The sequence below is a fragment of the Balaenoptera musculus genome, chromosome 1, assembly GCF_009873245.2.
Source record: "Balaenoptera musculus isolate JJ_BM4_2016_0621 chromosome 1, mBalMus1.pri.v3, whole genome shotgun sequence".
In the NCBI taxonomy this organism is placed as follows: domain Eukaryota; kingdom Metazoa; phylum Chordata; class Mammalia; order Artiodactyla; family Balaenopteridae; genus Balaenoptera; species Balaenoptera musculus.
Window position 1 is genome coordinate 103,348,513 of NC_045785.1, and position 25,305 is coordinate 103,373,817.

A 25,305-nucleotide genomic window follows, 5' to 3' on the forward strand; every position below is an offset into this window, starting at 1 on the left:
TCCAGAGTGACACCATCTGCATCCAATAAGCTTTGGAAATGCCACATCTTTGCCTGTCCTCTCCGGGGAGGGGCGGGATCAAACTAAGGGCCTGAGGCAGGGCGGCCTGAGGGCTTGGGCCTCGGAGGAGAGAAAGAGTAAAGCTGGGAGTGAGCGGCATAGTATAGCCAGCGTCACCATTTCACGGCGACTGTCCCCCTCTCTACGGCTGTGGCGACCAGAGAGGCCAGAGTACCACTTAAAAAGCCGCGCTGATGTGCCACGGGGACGGCCTCCTTTGCGCCCTCGGATTGGTCCCACCAACCCAGCCTGCGCCCTCTCATTGGTGGGTGGCGCTGTCAGGTGGTCCCGAGCTCTGCCCAGGGCTTGCTGGGAGTTGAAGCAGGAGGAGTTTTCCTGGTTCCCGAGCTCTCGGACCCCGCGGCTGGCGTTTTTTCCTCGGCGCGGCTGAGAGCCTGCGAGTTCCTCTCTGGGCCTCCCAGCTTATTTTAGTTAAGGAGTCACCGAGGCCTAGCGTGCTGGTTACCAGAGCTTCTAGAAGCGGCTTGCCGGCTCCTGGCATTTTCCGGGCCAGACTGGTTATGAGGACGCGGCAGGGAGACTGTTGAACCCAGGTCTAGCGTTGCCTTCGTTCGGCCAGCGCCCGGGAGCTCGACTCCAGATTCCCTGGGGCTGGAGAAGCCGTTGTTTCGTCCGTCGGGGCCAGAGGTGCAGATGGCTGAGGGGTTGTTTGTCATCCAGAATTCTACGGTTTTGTGTAAGAGAAGCAGGGCAAGTTCGTCCGCTGTTTTTATCAATCAGGGGCGGCCCGTGACCGGTCACAATGGGATAGTGGAAGATATCAAAGAGGGATAAGTCCTCTGTGGGCTCACAAACTAATGGGAAGATGAACACATCAGGCACTCTTTCCTTCACAGTTTCTTTGTCTTCTTATAGTCTCCTTACGAGTCTCCTGATTTGGCCTTATGGGGGATTTGCTACACCTGGGATCTAGGACCTGTATCTCTAGAATTACAGAAATGGTAACACTCTGGCTCCTTACCCTCCACTTGTTCTCCTTAGCCTCTTAAGCCCGTGTAGGATGTCTGATTATCTATCTCACTGCTTGCTTTGTTAATGACTTTCCCTACTTGATTTGGACCCAATGGGCAACTGTCTCATTGATGTCTTCATTATCCATTTCGTGCTGTAGGCACAGAGCCTGGAGCCTAAGCTTTAAGAAATATGGAATCTGAAACAAACGAACAAAAACTTGACTCTGAAATATGAAAAGAAACTATAAAATAAAAATTGAAATGTTTGGCCATATCCAAAATATAACATGTCAGTGAGTCAAATGCCACTTTTATATGTAAATTACATGTAATTTCCAAAAGTAAGCATGCCTACAAAGGTCTTAAAATAGTCCTTACCTAGATTTCTTCAGCTTCTTGCCCTTCTCCATACCTACTGGCTCAGAATCTGCTTTCTCCTCTGCAGTATGCTGGGGTGAGTCACAAAACTGTGCAGACTTGGGTTTTGCTATATATTCTTGCTCTGAACTTCACCTCAACCCTCCCTGATGTCCGGTCATGCTTGCTTCATCTCTTATTCATGCTCTATCATATTTCCTATGTAGATGTTCCAAGCTTCTCTTGTTTAAGAAGTGCTTTATAATTTACATGTTTATTATCTTACTTAATCTTTTAACAACTCTCTGAGAAAAGTCTCAAGTTTGGTGGCCAGCCCAAGGTAACACATCTGAGACTTGAACTCTGTCTTATGACGCCATGTTTAAGATTCGAGCCCAGCCACCTCTCTGCCCTTTCCTTTTCCAGCTTCTTAAGCATTGAATCCTTTATGTACTCAGCAGGTAACTGCGTTTAATTAAGAAAAGCAACTCCCTCACTTTTTACTAAAAATATCTATGATTCATCACACCTCCTTTCAGACCTCTCCTGACTGCTTTTCTTCTATTCCAAGTTTAACCCCACAGGACTTTTGCTCTTGATTCCAACCTTTCCTGCCTTCTCAAAACCTTGCTATTCCTACATTTTCAGTCAATCCTTTACTAGCATGTTCTTCTACCAAATCCTCCCTTGACCAGGCTGCCTGTCAACTTACTGACCTTTGTGACTCACCACTACATTTCAGAAGAGTAATCTCACTTTCTGCTTTCATCATGGTCTTCTCATTATCACCATCGCCACCCATTTTTTTCCTCCCCCAAATAAACTAACTCCTCTTTCCTGTTGAGATTTCTCTTGTGGATCACAAGTGACCATGTCACTGGCCTTTTCTCACTGCAGTCTCTTTAGTATTCACCACTGTTATGTACTTCTTCATCCTTAAAACTTGCTTTCCCCCTTGCCTTCTGAAATACCCTCCTGGCCTTCTGGTCTCCTGGACTGCTTCTCATGTTCTCCTTCCTCACTAGTTCCCCTTCCTCCACTTTACCTTTTCTTCTTATGCAGATGATCCTCAGATTCACACTTTCAGTACTGACCTCTCTCCTGAGCTTTGGTCACAGCCATCTGTTATAACCTGTGCTCAATGTGGCCCCATCACCTTAAGCCCTGCATATCTTAAACTTCATTGAACTTCTTTATTCACCAAACTATGCTCTTTGAATTTTCCTGTTTTATTCTCTCAAGGATATCATTCTTCTCCCTTCCCTCCAGCTTGAAACCTTATAGTGCTCTTCGCCTCCTTTCTCTTTTTCCATATCCAGGCAGATACCAGTTTTTTTCCATCCCCACTGCCAATACCTTACTGTGTAGAATTTTCTAATGATAAGGACATTATCACCCTTACTTCAAGTATTAGACTAGCCTCTGAATTATTCCTGCCCTCCATTTTTTCTCAGTTGAATTTATACAGTTTTTCCAAATTAATTGTAAAAATATGATACAAATCAGTCTTCATTCTAAAAGCTTCAGTAGCTCCCAGTCCCCATAGGATAAAATCTGGATTCCTTAATAGATCCATAAAACTTGCCTTTTAGTTTACCTAAACATTGCCAAGAACAGTTCTTGGCCTTATCCAATTTTGTCTTCAGAATTCTTCCACCTTTATTATTTAAATGTACCTTCTCTTTTTCTTTTTTTTTAAATTAATTTTTATTGGAGTATAGTTGCTTTACAATGTTGTGTTAGTTTCTACTGTACAGCAAAGTGAATCAGCTATACGTATACGTATATCCCCTCTTTTTCGGCTTTCCCATTTAGGTCACCACAGAGCATCGAGTAGAGTTCCCTGTGCTATACAGTAGGTTCTCATTAGTTATCTATTTTATACATAGTATCATTAGTGTATATATGTCAATCCCAATCTCCCAATTCCTCCCACTTCTTTTTTTTAATTGACTTTTTCTTTTTTTTTTTTTTTATTGAAGTATAGTTGTTTTACAACGTTGTGTTAAATTCTGCTGTAGAGCAAAGTGATTCAGTTATACATGTATATACATTCTTTTCCGTTATGGTTTATCACAGGTTATTGAATATAGTTCCCTGTGTTATACAGTAGGAACTTGTTGTTTATCCATTCTATATATAATAGCTTACATCTGCTAACCTCAACCTCCCACTCCATCCCTCCCCATCCCTCTCCAACCTATCCTCCCCCTTGGCAACCACAAGTCTGTTCTTTATGTCTGTGAGTCTGTTTGTGTTTCATAGATAGGTTCATTTGTGTCATATTTTAGATTCCACATATAAGTGATATCATTTGGTATTTGTCTTTCTCTGTCTGACTTACTTCATTTAGTATGATAATCTCTAGTTCCATCCATGTTGCTGCACAAGGCATTATTTCGTTCTTTTTTATGGCTGAGTAGTATTCCATTGCATTATATATATGTACTGCATCTTCTTTATCCATTCATCTGTCAGTGGACATTTAGGTTGTTTCCATATCTTGGTTATTGTGAATAGTGCTGCTGTGAACATAGGGGTGTTCTATCTTTTTGCATTATAGTTTTGTCTGGATATATGCCCAGGAGTAGGATTACTGGATCATATGGTAATTCTATTTTTAGTTTTTTGAGGAACCTTCATTCTGTTTTTCCATAGTGGCTGCACCAACTTACATTTCCACCAACAGTATAAGAGCATTCTCTTTTCTCCACACCCTCTTCGCATTTGTTATTTGTAGACTTTTTAACGATGGCCATTCTGACCAGTGTGAGGTGGTACATCATTGTAGTTTTGATTTGCATTTATCTAATAATTAGCAGTGTTGAATATCTTTTCATGTGCCTATTGGCCATTTTCTTCTTTGGAGAAATGTTTATTTAGGGCTTCTGCCCATCTTTTGATTGGGTTGTTTGTTTTTTGTTGTTGTTGAGTTGCATGAGCTGTTTGTATACTTTGGAAATTACAGAGATTTGGAAATCTCTTGTCTGTTGCATCATTTGCAAATATTTTCTCCCATTCCATAGGTTGTCTTTTCATTTTGTTGATGGTTTCCTTTGCTGTGCAAAAACTTGTAAGTTTGATTAGGTCCCATTTGTTTATTTTTGTTTTTATTTCTATTGCCTTGGGAGACTGATCTAAGAAAACGTTGGTATGATTTATGTCAGAGAATGTTTTGCCTATGATCTCTTCTAGGAGTTGTAAGGTGTCATGTCTTATTTTTAAGTCTTTAAGCCATTTTGAGTTTATTTTGTATATGGTGTGAGGGTATGTTCTAACTTCATTGATTTTCATGTGGCTGTCCAACTTTCCCAACACCACTTGCTGAAGAGACTTTTTCCCATTATGTATTCTTGCCTCCTTTGTTGAAGATTAATTGACTGTAGGTGTGTGGGTTTATTTCTGAGCTCTCTATTCTGTTCCATTGATCCATATGTCTGTTTTTGTTCCAGTACCATGCTGGGTTTTTTTTGGTTTTTTTTTTTTTAACCATGCTGTTTTGATTATTGTAGCTTTGTAGTATGATCTGAAGTCTGGGAGGGTTATGCCTCCAACTCTGTTCTTTTTCCCTAGGATTGCTCTGGCAATTCTGGGTCTTTTATGGTTCCATATAAATTTTAGGATTATTTGTTCTAGTTCTGTGAAAAATGTCATGGGTAATTTGATAGGGATTGTATTATATCTGTAGATTGCTTTGGCTAGTATGGCCGTTTTAACAATATTAATTCTTCCCATCCAAGAGCATGGGATATCTTTCCATTTCTTTGAATCAATTTCAGTTTCCTGTATTAATGTTTTATGGTTCTCAGCATATAAGTCTTTCACTTCCTTGGTCAGGTTTATTCCTAAGTATTTAATTTTTTTTTTGGTGCCATTTTAAAAGATATTGTTTTTTTTACATTCCCTTTCTGATATTTCATTGTTAGTGTGAAGAAATGCAACCAATTTCTGAAACATACCCTTCCTTCTATGTTACGCTGCTTCACACTACTTCCATGAAACTTTCCCTGTTATTTCAGAGCTCCAGACTTGACTCCAATAGCTCTTCTGCCTCTACTTTTCACTTTTCAGTTTGTGCTACATTCTGGTATTAAACGTTTTTATTTATTATGCATGTATTGATATATGTATATATGTATACATATATATACACATACACACATACATTCTTTGTCTATTGAGATGAAAAACCCTTGGCAACCAATCCTGTGCCTACACAGTAGACATCTAAAAAAGACTTATTAGTGATGAGGCAAATAAATGATCTCAAAGTAGAACAAATGGGATGACCTGCAACCAAGAGTTTTGTGGATAATGCAGACCATAAGTGATATGGGGTGAGATTAAGGGAGAGGATTATTTAAGGATTCTACTTTCCCAGAATTAGTTAGTGTTTTGTTCCATGCTCACATACTGCTTCATCTTTCTGGGGACCCCAGGCAGAAAATAGTTACAGGGAAGTGCAGAGTCATGAGATCAGAGGAACGGGACTGATGTAAGTGAGCAGGTCCATTAAAGTGTCTAAGGAGTTTCAGCCCACTCCTGTAGCCCAAGACAGGGAATGTACCAAAGACAAGAAGACTAGGAAGGGAAGATGACCCATCAGGAAACCAGGCAGGTCTGGATTAGACAGTATGCCTGATCATCACCACCAGCCATGGAGTGAATGTATAGAAAGTGAACCAGAGAGCCATGTCAGACTTACCTTTCAACATTATAGCTGTTTCTGTCACTCACCATCCTTCCTCCTGCCTTATTTCAGAGCAAGGACAGTCCTTTCTCCTAAGATCTGTGTTCTGAAGCCCAGTCTCAACTGCCTCCTCCTCCTCTCTCTTCATACTTTCTTTTTTTTTTTGTTTTAAATTAAATTTAATTTTCTAGCTTCATTGAGATATATTTGACATATAATATTGTATAAGTTTAAGGTGTACAACTTGTTGATTTGATACATTTATGTATTACAAAATGATTACCAACATAGCTTAGCTAACACCTGCATCATAACACATAATTACCATTTCTTTTTTGTGGTGAGAACATTTGAGATCCACTCTCTTAGCAACTTTCAAGTATACAACACACTACTGTTAACTGTAGTCACCATGCTGTACATTAGATCCCCAGAACTTATTCCTCTTATAACTGGAAGTTTGTACATTTGATCACCATCTCCTATTTTCCCCTGCCACCTACCCCTAGTAACTACCATTCTAGTCTGTTTCTATGAGTTTGGCTTTTTCAGATTCCACATGTAAGTGACATCATACTTCCTGGTGGATTTTTCTTTCAGCTCATACCCATGCTTCACTCTGTTCTTCTACCCTACAACCTGTCTTGAGCTCCTGATTTTGCTCTGCCTCTTAAAAAGAATAGTCTACACTTGTTTCTCTAATTCTTCTCCTCACATTTTACTCCTAAACAGAGTACAGTCTGGCTTTTCCTCTCACCATTCCCTGAAATTGCTGTTGCCAAAGTCTCTCATAACTTCCCACTTGCTGTATCCAGTGGATACTTTTCAGTTATTATCTATAGAATTTGCTATAGCTTTTGACATTGACAATTTCTTCTTGAAACTTTCCCCTGTTTGGTTGCTATAACACTCTTCTTGATCTTCTCTCCTCTTCCTGCCCCTCTAATCATGCCTTTTCTTTCTCCCTGGGGTGTACTACTTCCTCTGTATGGCTTTTAAATGTTTTTATTTCCCAGGGCCCTTTAGCCCCCCTCCACCCTTTAAAAAAAACAAACAAACAACTTTTCATCCTCCCTTGGTTGTTGTGGGATTTGGAGGTGAAAGCACCACCCCACTGCAGGGAGCAGCTCCCTCCCTGCTCTTCCTGCTTTACTTCAAATTCTTACCATACTTTGTTTGGATTACGAATTAGTGTCCCTATTTCCAATCCATTCGCTATAATCCTGTTAGAGATCTTTCTGAAACTACATTTTGATCATGATCTTCAGTGGCTATTCAGTACCTTCATTTATTCATCAAATATCATTTCAGCACCTGGAATATGTTTTCCCCAAATGTCTTCATGGCTTGCTCTCCACTAGAATAATCAATTCTGTGAAGGGAGGGACTTTTGACTCTGTGCCAGGATTTATCATTGTGTAGAACAAGCAAAAATCCCTGCTCTCATGCAGATTATCTTCTAGTAGGGGCTTGACTCTACCTCTGCCAGCCCAGCCAAGTTCATTTCTTGTACTGCCCAACCCTGACCCCAGCATGCACCCTGAGCTTCTGCCTCTTTTATGATTGTACAAGCTACTTGCTCTGCTTAGGACACCGTGATCATCCTCCTTGCCTAGTTAATTCCTACCCATTGGTCAAAGCTCAGTTTTCAGACATCAGCTTCTCTAGGAATCCTTCATTGATCAAGTCTTTATTACGTGCTGCCCTATGTGCTACCCGTGGTACTCTGTGATGACCTCTAATAAGTCTTTAACATTCTGCATTTCTATTTTATACTTGCTTGTCTGTTTCTGCCCTCTGCCCTCACTACACCCCACCCCTCCCACACTAAGAGCAAGGAACAGTGTTTTATTTCTGCATTCCCAACATTGGGCACATGTCTCAAACATAGTATGGTTTAATAAATGTTCCATACATGAATAAATGGCCTAGATTCATGTTTATTTTCTAGGAAACTGATCATAATGATAGGATAGATGACTGGAGAAATTTATTGTTAATTTCAGTAGGTCATTTTTGCTTTCTGATTTTTTTTTTTCCCAAGAGCCTGAGTCTTTAGTGCCATCTAGTGGAAGTAGCTGCAATAAAAAGCTATGCTACTGGTAAAGCTTGGACAGTGCACGCTGTTCTATCTTGTTTATTTTGAACAGAGACATAGAAGGTAGAACTTGGTCGCATTGCATTATTGGCGCTTTGATTTACATCTAGAAATTCACTGTACCCTGAGATGATTCTAATTGTGAGATCTAGCAAGTATAAATACTCCCTTATAATGGATATTTTCTGATAAATGGGAAACTCCTCAACTTTGAGGTGTACGATGCAATGGCTAGAATGATCTGAGCTTTGAGGCTCTCCTTGTGTAACTGCTTTTAGGTCAGACTGGAAGTAAACAAGAACTAAGTTCCATTATTACTTACCTACCTTTTCAGAAAAAAAATTTTCGCTGTCTTATCCAAGATCTTCTGGCTCTTCTCACTTGACTCCTAATCATCTGACCAAATTCTGTGCCATGACCCCAGACATTCTATAGTTGTTGTAGTCAGAAACTTGCACCCAATCTTAATTGGTTTGGCACAAATATTAACTATTCTTAGACTATTTATACATTATTGTACACTCTATTCATATATTTGTGTAAATTCCTTTGCTATATTTATCATGTAATAAAACTCATTAACCTTTTAAAAAGCATCTGATACATTATATTAAACAAATTAATGTGGATAAATGCTTTGTGATATCTCATATAAATTTATCATCTATATAAAATATACATGATTAAATTAAATCAGTAATAATATAAAGAAAATGGCACATTTGGAGATTGGTGATGATTCTTGTGATTCAAATTAGAGCAGCAGTTGTGGAGTACTCAGTCTGTTATATTAGAGAATGGATCATAAAAGTCATGCTTTGCACTCTTTATAATGTTGCATTATAATTTAACATATGCTATTTTTTTTCCTCTTAGGATTCTTTTGTGATTTATATTTAATGAGCATGTCAACTTCCAAGATTAATCATGAAAATTTTGATTTGGAAGAGGCCCTTTGTTTGGAATATGTTTGCCCTAGATATCTTCATGGCTTATTCTCTACCAAAATGGTAAGTCTTTGAGGGCAAGGACTATTGTCTATTAAATTCTATGTCTATCCACAGTATCTAGATGCATGCCTGTCCCATAGTTGGAGCCCAATAATTATTTATTGAATGGATGTATGAGAAAATTGAGGCATGGCTAGGTAAAGACATTGGCTTAAGGTCACACAAGAAGTTAGTGGTAGAACTGGGCAAGAATCCATGTTTTCTGACTCCTGCTCTGTTGAGTGATTCAATACAACACCTCGTCTCTAATCGGTGCTGCATTTAAACCAGGCCCCTGGGTCCCCTGCCCTGGGTCCTTTGCTTTGAAAGGACCCCCTGTGGCCCTTCTCCAGTTACATCCCTTCCCAGGGGCCAAGATATTCTAAGAGTACGTCTCCCCACTACTCTCCACCCCACCCCACCCCCCATTGACACACACACATTCCAGAGGATACTCTAGCTACCAGGGATTCTTGAAATTCCTTGACAGATAGCTGGAAGCCCACTTCCAGGGCCTGTGCTGGCTCTTCTTCGGTTATAGACAGGATAAGTGTGCCTACACCTAGGCCTCAGGAGTGGTAAAGGCCAGCTGTTGTGGGTGGTGGAGCTTGATCAAGTTTGTTGGGATAGCCACACAAATGTGTGTGAGGCCCCTCTGTTGGGTGGAAGAAGAAGAACAGATCATGGGCTGTTTGCGCCTGTTTCTCCTCTTGCTCATGGTCCCTCAAATGTTAGGGGCAGGCCTACCTCCATAATAAATTTGGTTCTCCCCACATATTAAATGTCATTTAAACCAGCATGAAGTGAATACCTGTATTGTGCCAGACGCTGCGCTAGGCACTTTCAAATGTATTTTCTCATTTATGTGTTACCCTTAGGAAGACTCAGAAGTGACTTGCCTAAGGACCCACAGCTGACTAGGTGCAGAGCTAAATGCATAGCAGTATCTTCAGGAAGAGTTAAATGCTCTATACTTAACAAGACACACACATGCATGTGTATATAATGTAATTATATACATAATTATATATTTTACATATAAATTATATAAAAATGTATATATATCATATATATGCATGTGTATGTACATGTCTGGGTGTGTGTGTGTGTTATATACATATATACGTTGTGTGTATATAGATTGTTTTTTCATTGATAAAATAATGTTTGATAAAGACACGTGAACAATTAAGAAAGTGTAAGTAAATAGTAAATCTCCCATGCCACACCTTGAGTCAGAGACAACCAATTAACTTTTCTGTTGTTGTTGTTGTTAAAGATACTCATATATTTTAAAACTTACCACCAACAATTTTTGAACTTTTTTTATTTGGGCATCTTTAGATATAAGCTGTGTACAAGAGGAGAGAAAAGTATAACACAGCCCCAAGTACCCATCATTCAGCTTCACCAGTTAATGGCATTCTGTCATTCTTATATATTTCTCCAACTTTTATTATCATTTTTCTTTGTCGGAGTATTTTAAATCAAATCCCAGGTAATCATGTCATTTTATTAAATTATATTAAGATACTTATTTGAAAAGGTTTAGATATAAAGATGGAAAAATTTTGACTTTTCATGTAGACTTTTTAGTTTTAAAAATGCCACATAGGGCTTCCCTGGTGGCGCAGTGGTTAAGAATCTGCCTGCCAATGCAGGGGACACGGGTTTGAGCCCTGGTCCAGGAAGATTCCACGTGCCGCGGAGCAACTAAGCCCGTGCGCCACAACTACTGAGCCTGCGCTCTAGAGCCCGCGAGCCACAGCTACTGAGCCCACGTGCCACAACTACTGAAACCCTCGTGCCTAGAGCCTGTGCTCCACAACAAGAGAAGCCACCGCAATGAGAAGCCTGCGCACTGCAACAAAGAGTAGCCCCCGCTCGCCACAACTAGAGAAAAGCCGCATACAGCAACGAAGACCCAACACAGCCAAAAATAAAATAAATAAATTTATTTAAAAAAAAAAAATGCCATATACAGTTAAATACCAGTTTTATATATTTATTTTTAAATTTCTTCCTTTATTTGAAAGAGGACTCAGATGGGAGTTAGACATTTAATAATGATTTTTGTAACTATAAATAAAGCCTACATGATATGTGTGCATTCTGCTTTATGTCATGCTCTTTTCTTTGCAGGATTCTGTGCGACTGCCCTTTTATTTTGTTATAATTGGTCCACTTTCTGGTTTTTTCCTTTCCCTTCATTTGGAAGAGCTGTTAGAAATGGTAAGCAAATAAATGCTTTTTTTCCTCATTCCTGTGAGTGATAGAACTTGAAAGTGATGAATATGAAAAGGCAGACTGATTTAACATAGTGCCTTTTCTAATTCAAATGACAGCTAACTTTTCTGAGCTAAAGTGCACCCACATCTTGGCAATAGCATTTAGAGCATGAGTAGATTATAATGTTTCATGGCATACAGAGAGGTCTGTACATTAGTTCCAGGAATGTTGCTAGGAAATATAAATAAATAATGTTTCTAGTTGCAAGGAAATATAAATAATCCCAACCAACTGAGGCAAAGCCTAGTTATTTATTTCCATAATGACAAAAACTACTTTTATTTTAAGTACCTGTTTTCTAGGTAGCATTTAAATCTGCTGTGCATTTTAATAAATTCTTCATTTTCTTGCACAGTGTACAGGACTTGAAAGCTTTTTCTCCTGTTATTAATGAGGAGTACACCTAATATTAATGAGGTATTTTCAGGAAACTCTGGTGTGATAAATTCCTTCTGTTCTTCAGTGTTCCATGCCTCTCTTTTAGACAGAGTCCCATAAAAAATAATCTTTGGAGTGATACTGTCTGGAGGGCTGGACTGGGGAGGGGACTCTCTGGCAAGATGCTCCTGAATATCTATGTGAGAGGAGCTGAGAGCCAGCAGTCTGGGTGGAAAGAAGATTCAAAGGGTTGTTTGGAAGCTGCAGTTGCAGAGCAAAACACTTTTTCCTTGTATATGTATCCAGTGTGGCTTGGTGCTGCCACTGCTTTAGACTTACGCTATCCAGTGTGGGAGCCACTAGCTGTAAGTGGCTTTTGAGCACTTGAAATGTTGTTAATATAAATTAGAAATGGTGTAAGTGTAAAGTACGTGCTGGTTTTCAAAGATTTATTATGAAAAAAATGTAAACTATCTCATTTAATAATATTTTATCTTGATTGCACATTAAAATGTTATATAATATGTATTTTAAATATAGACTATTTTTTAGAGTAGTTTTAGATTCACAGCAAAATTGAGCAAAAAATGTGGAGAGTTCTGTATGTCCCCCCCACCGCCAGCCTCCCTCACCATCAACACCCTGCACTAGGGAGTTACACTTGTTATAACTGATTAGTCATAATTGATACAAATTATCACCCAAAGTCCATATTTACATTAGGGTTTACTCTTGGTGTTGTACATTCTATAGGTTTTGACAAATGTATAATGACATGTATCCACTATTACAGTATCATACAGAATAGTTTCACTGTGCCCTACTTGTTTATCTCTTCTCCCCAAACTGCTAACAACCCCTGATCTTTTTGTCTATAGTCTTGCCCTTTCCAGAAAGTCATACAGTGAGTAGCCTTTTCAGATTGGCTTCTTTCACTTAATAATATTCATTTAAGATTCTTCCATGTCTTCATGGCTTGATAGCTCGTTTCTTTTTAGCGCCGAATAACATTCCAATGTATGAAGGTACTACAGTTCATTTATCTAAAAGTGATAATATTTTAATTAAAATCTATTAAATAAAATCTATTATTAAATTTATTTTCACTTGTTTCTTTTTTACTTTTTAAATGTGGCTTCTAAAATAAAATTACATAGACTGCTGACATTAAATTTCTACTGAACAGCACTGCTCTAGACTGTGGTAAAACAGTGTTACTGGTAGAGTTTTTCTTCAATACAACATTCTGATTCAAACACCTGTCTAAGTTTCTCTGCCTCCTACGAAGAGCATTCTCCTTCTCCAGCACTTGCCTTGATTAGGTTCCTCTGTTGTCCCCAAACTACTTGGGATTGCAATGCTCCTCCCCTAACCCCTCCCAACGGGGACTTATGTTATTTAATTCATTTTGTCAGGACCAGATGATAATTGACTTTTTAGGTCTTTTACCACCATACTAGGTTCTCTGGAGCGTATAAATACAGGGTCTATGGCCAAGTGGCTTACAATAAAAAAACATTTTCTTAGAAGAACTGAAATAAAACATTAGGAGTTAACAACTTTTTTGTTAGAAATCTTAGAGTTTATCTTCATTTATATAAGTGATTCATATAATAATATTGTTTCTAAAAACTAATTGAAATAGGAGTTTATAATCTGATTTATTCCTCTTTTGTGTTCTCAGTGGTAGTGACATTGCCGGTAAATGGGCAGTTTTTTCATTCTTGGTGTATAAAAAAATCTTACTCTTTAATGTATAAAGAGAGAGAGAGAGGGACCAGATATATAGTATATCTGTATATTAAAATTTCCTGAGGGAGGCAATTAGAAAATAAATGTCTGAAAATGTTCCTTAGGGGGTTGGTCACGAAAAACAGTTTGAGACACACTGGTTTACTGGACTAGGTATTCTTAGAGTATGCATACTCTAGAGTATGCATAAGAATGTTTTTATAACCAGTTAATCTCCAAAGTTTCCAAAGAGTGGAGAGGAGGAAAAAATAGAGGAAAGATAATTGAAAGACGTACATTTATAGGTTGGGGGAAAAGGAGCATCTCAAGAATGTTAGAATTCTCTACCACTAACTGATTATTAACATTTTGCCAAATTAATTAGTTCATTCATTCATTCTCTCTTCCCCCACCCCAACCCATATCATCTAGGTGAACAGAATATAGACACTCATTGCACTATTTTCTCAAGTGTTTTCTAGGTGTGAACATTTTTGAAATAAAAGTTGGGGTTAAATGCTATCATCTCCACATCCTATCTCTATCACTCCTGTACCCTAATTCTACATTGGGGCCCTATTGAACCACAGTTTCTTGGTAACATGTTTTCTTTCACCTTTGGTCTTTTGCATGCATTGCTCCCTCTGCCTGGAGATATCATCTGGCCTCCCCATCTTCCTTCACACACAGCCTTTCCCTGGATAACTCCCAGAAGTCTTCTAAGGTTTAACTTCCTCCAGGAAGCCCTCCCTGACTACTCAAAACCACTCAAGCCTAGGTTAAGAGTCCTGCATTTATTCCCTTTGTTGTGATTGTCCTTATTATTGCCCTTGCCATGTAGTATTATACCTGTGCATTAAACTTAATCTGTCTTCATTGCACTGTGAGTTCCTTAAAGGCAAGAATTATGACTTATTTTATTCATCTTTTTGTCCTCTGTGGTTATTATGGGGCCTCACACAGTATTTATTAAATAAAGCAACAATTAATTTTTCTATGAGGTGCATACTTGTTTTATATAATTCCATTTAAAAGGAAAAAAAAACCAAGAAATAAAGTCTTGATGTTTCATTTATCTTATAAAGCTTTACTGCTGATAACAGTATAATTTCAGGTTAGATTTTTATAAGTATTAAATATAGCTCCCAGAGCCCCATTATTACCCCTGTAAAACTCTTGGTGAAATGTCCCTGACAATCCCAGGAGAAATTGGTTTGTTATTTCTCTCAGCTTCAACAGAACTGTCTTTCTGCCTCTGTATTATAACATTCCGGGGGTGGGGTGGGGTGGGGAGATACCAAGATAGGAAGTTTGGAGTTTGGTGAGAGACTTATGAGTGATACTAAGCATTTTTCCTTACATTTGTATCATTTTTTATAGTTTACAGTGCACTTATTCCTCACAAAAGCCCTGTGAAGTAGACGTTATTAACTCCTTTTTAAGGATGCTGCTAATAAAAGCCAGAATGTGTTATGAAGGTAAGAGAGTCTCTTTTTTTATTTTCTAGACTTTAGGCATTTCCCCCAAATCTGGGGTCCACTAATTTTAAATCTACAGCACCTTACCAAATTCTGCCAACTTCTCTTTTGTATAATATTGTGTAGGTACAACCCAAGCTGCAACTTCACTCTTCAGCAGCAGGAACTACTCTCTAACGAATGATGTACTCCAGATTGAAAATTCCTCAAGTGAAATGCTTGAGATTAAGTAAGGTCAGTTGTTTTTCTAACTTATCAAATCTTTTGGTATATAATTCTATATATTTACCCAGGATGAAGGCTATGATTGCAGCTGTGTGTGCAGTGGACAGAGACTGGAAAGGGCGTGCACAGACACAGTGATCATTATTAGGGTGGTGGATTTAGGAGTAATTTTTTCTCTATAAGTTAAAAATTGTATATAATTTTTAGAGTAGGTACATACCCAAGTTTTTTTGCACATTAATTAAGGGAAGCTAATAGCCACCCATTTTGAGTCTTACTAGATTCTTAGCTAATTTAACTCACTCGTCGAGCAGCCATTTTCCCTCTGTCTTTCCATCTCCCATCAAGAAATCTCCCTCCCTCTCCTCTCAATAACACGCGTAGTACTCTGCCAGAATCATTGGATCAAACCACAGCATCATGCCACGTTGACCAGGAAAGACTTGTTCCTCTATTTCTTATTCTTAACTCTGTCGTTCCTCTGTTGTGAATTAGGCCTAATGAATTCTTGCTTTTCTCCTCCTGAAGCAAATTACTTTGTTCAGAAGAAATCAGTCTTAAATTCTACCATGCCTCAAGGGGGTGGTTCTTGGATCAAAAATCAAAAATTAAAATGAAACTGGAGGCAAGAGGATTCGTTTAGAGGCTGGGCAATTGTTCACTTAAGAGAAGGTGCTGAATTAGGAACAATAAGGATGAAGAGGAGTAGATGGATTATAGAGGCATTTTGGGAGTGTGATTGACAAGAATTGATGACCAATTAATAAGGATGTGTTAGGGATCAAAGATGACTCTGAGACTTCTAGCTTGGATGACTTAAGTAGATACTGCAACTCACAAAAATGAGTTTGTTTTGGATATGTTTAGAATGAAATAACTTCAGATGGAGGTACTCAGTCAATAGTTGGGAACATGTCTGTATCAAGAGAAGGTGATGAAAACTGGAGATAAAAATTTGAGAATTATCAGATTTTTTTTGTAACTACCAAAAATATAGGTGATCTTTCAGTTAAAATGACCCTCTTCCTTTGGTGTAAATTACATCTGCTCCATAATATATGTTTGAGACATCTTTACTATTTTCATACTGTTAATGATAGGATTCTGGACCATCGTTTGCCCAGAGAGCAATTGCGTATCTGAAGCAGAGAGGAAAGTCAAAGGGAAGGAATTGATCATTTAGTGAACTCAGAAGCTATCTATGTTCTGGGAATAAGAGACTGGGTGGTCTTCAAATGACAAGAGAACTTAGAGATCCGCTTTCATGGCCCTTTCTGGCAGTCTAACTCCAGAGGGTTTTTTTTTGTTTTTGTTTTTAAATCACAGCTTGGGTCCTAATACAAATCTGAGCAGAGTCCTGTAGGCCTCTTCTTTCCACACCTGGCCGGGAGCTGGCTCAGTGTGGCCACACCGTGTGAAAGCTCTTAAACAAAGTTGGTCACTCTTTGTGCTGCCATTTCAACTGACCAGTAGTCCAATGACATTTATACATACTGAGGATTGCCTGACCCTCCCTACAATGGCTGATAGATAGGTAATGTGATTATTCTTTTTCCTTGACTGAGCAGGCTGTACCTCTGGAGGGCCCTGGAAGCCCTTGACAGGAGAATGACCTAGTACAAGCTTCTGAGCTTTGGAGGATACCCTTTCTAACAAGGCCATTTCCTCAGGGGTCTTCCATAGCATCATAGTTGCCTGCTCTTTCTTTTCCTACAAATATATAGAGCATTAGTGTGCAGAAGGGTCACTCTGTACTGTAATGGGAGTTGGGTGACTACTCTCTACTTGAACGCTTGGCCCTGATGAGTCCAGTGCAGCTATGCCCAGCCTAAGCATTCCACTCTGACAACAGCTCAGAGGATTGCTCTGCTCCTTCAAATCTGCTTGGAAGTTTTTTCCCCAAATAAGCCCTCTTTTTTTTTTAATTCAAAAAATTTTTTAAAAATTTTAATACAATTTTTAAAGGTTACTTTGCATTTATAGTTATTGCAAAATATTGGCTACATTCCTCATGTACAATACATCCTTGAGCTTATCTTATACCCAGTTGTTTGTACCTCCCACTTCCCCACCCCTATATTGCCCCTCCCCCCTCCCCACTGGTACCCACTAGTTTGTTCTCTATATCTGTAAGTCTGCTTCTTTTTTTGATATATTCACTAGTTTGCTGTATTTTTTAGATTCCGTATATAAGTGATAGTATTTGCCTTTCTCCAACTTATTTCACTTAGCATAATGTCCTCTAAGTCCATCCATGTTGCTGCAAATGGCAAAATTTTATTCTTTTTTATGACTGAGTAGCATTCTGTTGTATATATATACATCACATCTTCTTTATCCAGTCATCCATTGATGGACACTTAGGTTACTTCCATATCTTGACAATTATAAATAATGCTGCTGTGAACATTGAGTTGCATGTATCTTTTCAAATTAGTGTTTTTGTTTTTTTTGGGTACATACCCAGGAGTGGAATTGCTGGATCATACGGTAGTTCTATTTTTAGTTTTTTGAGAAGCCTCCATACTGTTTTCCACAGTGGCTGCACCAATTTACATTCCCACCAACAGTGTACACGGGTTCCCTTTTCTCCACATCTTCTCCAACGTTTGTTATTTGTGTTCTTTTTGTTGATAGCCATTCTGACAGGTGTGAGGTGATATCTCATTGTGGTTTTGACTTGCATTTCCCTGATGATTAGTGATGTTGAGCATCTTTTCATGTGCTTGTTGGTCGTCTGCATTTCCTTTTTGGAAGAATGTCTATTTAGTTCTTCTGACCATTTTTTTAATTGAAATATAGTTGATTTACAATGTTTTGTTAGTTTCTGCTGTACAGAAAAGTGATTCAGTTATACATATATCTACGTATTCTTTTTCATATTCTTTTCCCTTATGGTTTATTACAGGATATTGAATATAGTACCTTGTGCTATACAGTAAGACCTTGTTGTTTATCTATTTTATATATAGCAGTTTGTATCTGCTAATCCCAAACTCCTAATTTATCCCTCTCCCCCATCTCCCTTTCCCCTTTGGTAACCATAAGTTTGTCTTCTACGTCTGTGAGTCTGCTTTTGTTTCGTAAATAAGTTCATTTGTGTCACGTTTTAGATTCCATGTGTGAGTGATATCATATGGTATTTGTCTTTCTCTTTCTGACTTACTTCACTAATCTCTAGGTCCATCCATGTTGCTGCAAACTCTTCTGCGTGTTTTTTAATTGGGTTTGTTTTTTTGATGTTGAGTCGTATGAGCTGTTTATATATGTTTGATATTAATCCCTTATTGGTCATATCATTTGCAAATATTTTCTCCCATTCAGTAGGTTGTCTTCATTTTGTTGATGGTTTCCTTTGATGTGCAAAAACTTTTCAGTTTAATTAGGTTCCATTTGTTTATTTTTGCTTTTGTTTCCTTTACATTAGGAGATGGATCCAAAAAAGATATTGCTGTGATTTATGTCAAAGAGTGTTCTGCCTCTGTTTTCCTCTAGAAGCTTTATAATATTTGGTAGTACATTTAGGTCTTTAATCCATTTTGAGTTTATTTTTATATGTGGTGTCAAATAAGCCCTCTTATATTTACATTCTGTAGCACTAGAGTTAGTGTCCCTTTTGCATGACTTTGACCAACACACAGATGTTTCACTCTACAAGGACTGCAGAAAGGATTTTAGTGAGAAGGATAGAAAAAAGAAAAAAGCTGTTTTCTATCCTGAGAGCCCCAGGACAGAAAAGATTGTAGTCTACCTCTAGCCCAAAGACAGCCTTAGTTCTCAGCAATCTAGTTTAGTCACATGGAGCCAAACTGCCCTGTCACTCAGTTCTACTTGTTTGAAGATTGGACCCACACTGGTTTTATTTTTCATCTTTTCATGCTCTGTGGTCTTTTGTGACATTTAAAATAGTAACCTGTGGTTTGCGGAGGCCATTAGCCAATTCAGTTCCCTTAACAGCATCCACCTGCTGAGCCATTGTGCTCTAGTCTTCAAGTGTCCTCTGACCTGGTTTGAAGCAGTAGCTCTTTGGACGAGGCTTTCTCTTGTGTCCCAACTGTTCAAACATTAAACATCTATTCTTGGTCAAATAGGGGGAAAAAAGCTAAGTTGGTCACATCTTTCCTATTATGGTTGCCTTGATATTCAATTGCCCTGCCCAACACATATTTAATACTTAATAATAGCTAATTTTATTAGTTCCTTCTTCTATGCCAGTGTTACGGACTGAACTGTGTTCCCCCACATTCATATGTTGAAGTCCTACCCCCCAGTACCTCAGAATGTGACTGTATTTGGAGATAGGGCCTTTAAAGAGGTGATTAAGGTTAAATGGAGTAATATTAAGGTTAAATGGAGTAATATGGGTGGACCTTAATCTAATATTACAGGTGTCCTTGTAAGAAGAGGAACAGACGCCAGGGATGCATGTACACAGAGAAGAGACCATGTAAGGACACATTGAAAAGGTGGCCATCTGCAGGCCAAGAAAAGAGACCTTAGGAGGAACCAAACCTGCTGACACTTTGATCTTGGATTTCTAGCACCTAGAACTATGAGAAAATAAATTTCTGTTGTCTGAGCCACCCACTGCCATCTCCAGGGAATAGCTGGGTGAATATATTTGCAAGTAACTATTCTTTTTCCTTTCCTATATATACTGGTTAAAATTGTAGGTCTCACAGGTTATCAAAAGTTCAGAAACAGATATAAGTATACTTATAAGAACATGCAATATAGTAAAATATTTAAAAAGTCAGTAGGGGTAAGGATGAATTAATTAAGAAGTAGTATTGGAGAATCACTTGAAAAAACAACATTTAACTCGCTTACCTCACAGATTACACAAAAAATTAACTTCAGATGGAATAAAGATTTAAATGTTGAAAAAGAAACATGGAAATACTAAAATATAAAGATTAATATTTTAATGTAATCCAGGGTACAGAAGGCATGTTTAAACATATGTAAACATAAGTACTAAAAGAAGAAACAAAAATGGAAAAAATTGATAGATTTGATTGCATAAAAGGTGTGGTTCGTCCTGGCAGAGTAGACAGGACCATTTGTGGTCCAGTGCTCAACATTTGTGAATTCAAGGGAGAACTTATAATAATTAAACATGTTCTTTCCAGGTATATTTGAGGCCAAACAACATGGAACATATAAACTGGTCTCAAGAGACATTTTGAATCATCTGGTAAAGACGATTATAGCAGTTTACAACCATCTTCTGCAGTCTTGGAGACAGTCCCCAAGGAACTTTTGGGAACACATGAAGGTGACGTTAGAGTGAGTTAGGAGGAGGCTTGCAGTTTCACTGCCAGCCCCTTTGTGAGTTAGGGAAGGGCTTTGGTGGAAATGCCCAAGTGTAATTTAGGAATCATTGCAGTCTCCTCCAGGAAGAAGGACCGTCTTCCTTACAGATGGCTTCAGATCTTCATGAGCAATGAAGCTGAAAGCTCCCAATGAGTCCTCATAGTTTAATATATATAATAAGACAGTAGCCAATATTTATATAATGTTACAAATATTATAGCACTTTTACACATGACCGTACTTTTTCAGAAATAGTATGGCTTGTGATGAGAGATTTGAGTTTGAATGCTTTTTCAACCTGTTGGCTTATATGATCTTTGGTAAGTTACTTAACCTCTCAGGACCTGTTTTCCCCTCTGTAAAATGGTGATGGTGATGGTGATGGTGATGGTGCTAGGGTCAAGGTGATACCACCTTATAAGATAAGGACTGAATGAGACAAATACCTAGTATGATGTTTGAGACCTAGGAAGCACTTGATTTCCTTTCCTTCTCTAAAGATGGTTATTTGTGTCAGTAGACCTCACATTCCCACAATAGTTATATGTTTATGAAGGTGACACATTCAAATATGTCTCACGTTACGCAGTGATTCTTAACTGCAGCAATGGGGGTGGAAGTGGTGACACCTGTATTGTTAAAGAGCACCCCCGCACCCTCAGTGAGAGTCCTTGGTCTACACTTGATACCCCAAGGATCTCTCACTAGTTGGATATTTTTACTCCTGCTTTACTTCAGTGAAGTGAGGATTATTTACCTCCGTGGGAAGACAGTACATTAAGCTAATGAAAAAGGTAGTCGAGAAATTACCTTCTCATGTGTGGCTAGATGCCAGGGAGCATTGTTTTCTTGGGGTGAGGGGGTGCCTGTGGGGAAGTTGTGATGGAAAGAATGGTGGAAAGACAGAATACTCAGGGTCTAGAGGACAGTTGATTGGGCTGTATGGGAGAAAATGGATAAAAGGGAAGGTGAGAGGAACTGAAGACAATTGTCATTTTTCTCGTAGATCCTCATTTAGCAGTCTGTGACTTGGCTTCTTCTGGAGTACTTACTGCCTCTCAATAGGAACTGCTGTCTTTATGCTGTAAACTTGTCGCATTTCCAGTCTCACCTACCCTAGGTATGAGACCTGGACCTACCACTTGAGTTGTATATGGTTATCTCCTTCATCAAAGTACTTAATAAAGTACCATAAGGTCCTGGAATTTTATCTGTCAAAGCCTAGTAGTTCTCCTTATAATGAAACATAATGGTTACAAATAAATTTTGGGAAGTGCAAATGTGGAAAGCAAAGAGAAAGGAAATGGTTTCAGTTTGCTATGAACTGCTTACAGGCTAGATTAACTGAGCATCACTTTTGGCTTATTCTAAAGCAGGGATATAAGACCAAGGTATCCATAAAGTTCTTATTCGAAGTATCCTTTAGAGTTTTGGGTAATCACCTTATAATTGAAAATGCTAAGGATACTTCTTAGGCCAGGCAATTAGATTTGAGCTGAAGAGATAAGATAATGCTGCAGGTGAAATTATGACTTTGAGAAGAGAGAGGCATATCATTATCTGGGGGAGCCATGCCGTTCAGTAGACACAGAGGCTCCTGTAGTGGTAACTACAGACCCCCCCTTCTAAGTTGTGACTTAACTGCTTTGGCCCAGCAGATGCTATCAGTAAACAAAGCTTCCTGGGAGTGTCTGCTTGATCCTCTTTTAAGAGCAAGTTTCCAAAGACTGCCTAGGCCCCCATCCTTATTTTGTCATCATCTTCAAACTGTCCGAGTACTCAGCAATGAGGAGCAATAGACAAAAACAACGTGTGATTTTGTGTTAAATTGCATGTATAGACTAGAGAAGAGTAAAATCATAGCGCACAGGACCACTCAAAGACAGCTTCATGGGAAAGAAGAATTTATGCTCGAGAGAGAGAGAATTTAAAGAAAGACAAGAGAGCATCTCTAAGGTTCTGTTTTTGTGACTTAATTTTTACTCATGGCTCCCATACTGAAACTCCTGGAGATGATTGATGTGAAAGAGGAAATAAGACAGTGTTAGAAGGAGCAAGGTGCTCAGGCGTATAGTAAGACAGAGTCTGAATTAGAGCAGCTGGTTGGATGTATGGAGACTTTAACAGCTGGAGGGAGATTAGGAATTACAAATTTCATTAATAGAACCAAAGCACATCACAGATGCCATCAGGCAGAAGCCTTATTATGCAGCAATGACCCCCCGCACGCCCCATCCCCCAATTAACAAGGCACAGATTGAGGTCACTGTGCACTTCCAACAAATCTGGGTATAGCTGGTAGCCAGTACTTCTCCTTGAAGTTTGACTTGTTCCCTCAAATTGTTAATACTTCTGAAATGTTTTAGCATTTGGCATCCGGATTTGAGCTTCCCTAGATGTTTGTGGGGTACATCATATTCTCGTCTTTGTACTTCAGTTAATATGGTGCATCTGGTGTCTAATGCCTCTGCACATATCACTGTGTGGTCATGGACAAGGCCAAAGAATTAACCTGGGTTGGGAGTCGTTATGCTTTCACAGTTTACTTTCTCAGTTTGGTTCAGCATTATTCTCTTCTTGCAAAAGGCCAATTGGGAACAAGCTGGGAATGCAGCAGAGTTATTTCAGAAGTCCCCTGGGAATTTGCTCTTTAGCAATTAAATTTTCTTTAGACTTTATTCCTCCACCAACTACGAGTGTGATTTTGAGCAAGTTATATAGCCTGAGGATAGCCAGTTACCCACACTTCACCCTGGGCCTCTGGGTCTTCATCTGAAAAGTGAAAGGACTAGGAAAGAGGATTTTGAGGTCCTTCCACCTCTAAGATTTTGAGAATTTGATAATTCCTGACTAGTAAGAATCAGATTTTTTTGATACTAGAGCAATGGGTTTGTCCACTCCTGTGTATTCTCCCACATTCATCTGCCTCAAGTCTACTGTCACCACTTATTTTTCCAGATGGAGACTTGGCAGGCTGGTAAAGCCTAATGTAGTTTCCTTAAGAAACTAGACCCAGCCACCTTGCCCATACTCACAGGCTCCTATCAATCATTCCCTCCCATTCATTTATCCATTCATTCATCCATTCATTCAACAAACATTTATTGAAGGCCCATTATGTGCTATGTACTAATCTTTAGAACCTGATGTATGGCTTTTTATCCATTTTCCCTTATACTTGTGTTCTTTGACAAACCAGGCAGACAACAGCATAGGAAATGTATATTTAATCATTCTCTTGAATGGTCAGAACTCTAAAATCAAGTTTTCTATAACAAAATGTAATACAGGCACAGTAGGTCCAAAGTGCCAGGGAGGCAGTGGTCAACATGTAAAAAGTGTGGGAATGGGCCTGGAAAGAAAACATTCTTTTCCATCAAAGTTTCATTCCTCAGGGCCTCATTTCAAAGGTTCATTGCCCCTGCTTTCAGAAATCTCTGTTTCAAGGAAGTTACATGTTTTTGCTGCCTTAATTTGAATTTTGACTAGGCAGAGTCCTGAAATCTAAATTCAGAGTGAAAGAACTTGTGATGGAACTCAGGCAGCTCTCTCACAAGACTTAATTTGTAGAGTAGAAAGAAAGGAAAGGAACGTAGAAGCTCAACCAGCTGAAGATAATCCATCAGGAATTCCTGGTTGCCTGAAACTGAGTTCTGGCTCTCTGTGCTGAGGCAGCAGCCAAAGAGAGAGAAACTAATGCCTAATTTTAGGAAGCAAACAGTTTGTTTGCTCCCCTGTTTTCTAGATCCTTTTCTACTCTACATCAGGGTTTCTTAGTCTCAGCACAATTGACATTTTGGGCTGGATAATTCTTTGTTGTGGCTGGATGGCCTGTATGTTGTAGGATGTTGAGCAGCATCCCTGGGTTCTATCCACTAGATGCCAGTAGCACCTCCAAGTTGTGACAACAAAATCGTCTCCAGAATTTCCAGGTGTCCCCTGAGGTGGTGCAAAATCACCTGGCTGTGCCCCACCGCTCTAGGTGCTGGTGAAAGCTGGGGCGATCACTGTCCACGCAGGGTATAGAGTAGAAGCCTCAGACCTTGTGATGGCAGGGTATCACACACAGTCAAGGTGAGAGGTCTTTTCCTGCACCATTCCAGGATGAACATCATCTGAGAAGTAAAATAGCATTCGTTTGTTTTAAAAATCAGGTGTTCACGTAGTTTAGAAAATCAGTGTTGCCCAACTACATTTTTTATGTTAAAATTATGATTTTCCACATATCTTAAGCATGTGTCAGGTGGGAGGAGATGCCAGGGCACTTTTGCATTGTAAATGAAAAGTGAATCATTTGACCCATCACTAAAATACAGCTACCTCTGAATTGTGAAGTGGCAGCTGATTGGCAGCTTCTTACTGAATCCACCACAGTTTAATTTGTGGATTATAAAATGTAGATATATTGCAATCAAAACTTTCTAGAAACTTCCTCAGAGCAACATTACAGCAGTATAGCTAAAGATTCTGAGACAAATGAGATGCAATATCCCATTCTCTCACTCCCTGGATGGGGATGGGGCGGTCCCTGAGATATGGGGATATACTTGTCTCCACATTCACTTTACTTCAGAGTCTAATACACTTCTCTAGTTCAGATGACTTATTTCCCAACTTTTAATATATGTCTTTGAAGATAAATTTATCTTGTTCATATTGAAGTCTTCTGTGGGTTGCTTTTGGCTTCTTCTTCTTGATGTTATTTGTTCACTCCCGAGTT

The 25,305-nt window shown here is 38.9% G+C and overlaps 1 long non-coding RNA gene across 1 annotated transcript; it reads left to right on the top strand.

The window, feature by feature from the left end:
* The first annotated feature begins 411 nt into the window (after nt 1–411).
* LOC118905646 lies at nt 412–20,265 on the top strand. Its single transcript, XR_005022303.1, has 6 exons — nt 412–757; nt 9,056–9,189; nt 11,311–11,400; nt 14,947–15,044; nt 15,171–15,278; nt 19,658–20,265. It is a non-coding gene; the product is annotated as an uncharacterized LOC118905646 (long non-coding RNA).
* The last annotated feature ends 5,040 nt before the right edge of the window (nt 20,266–25,305 follow it).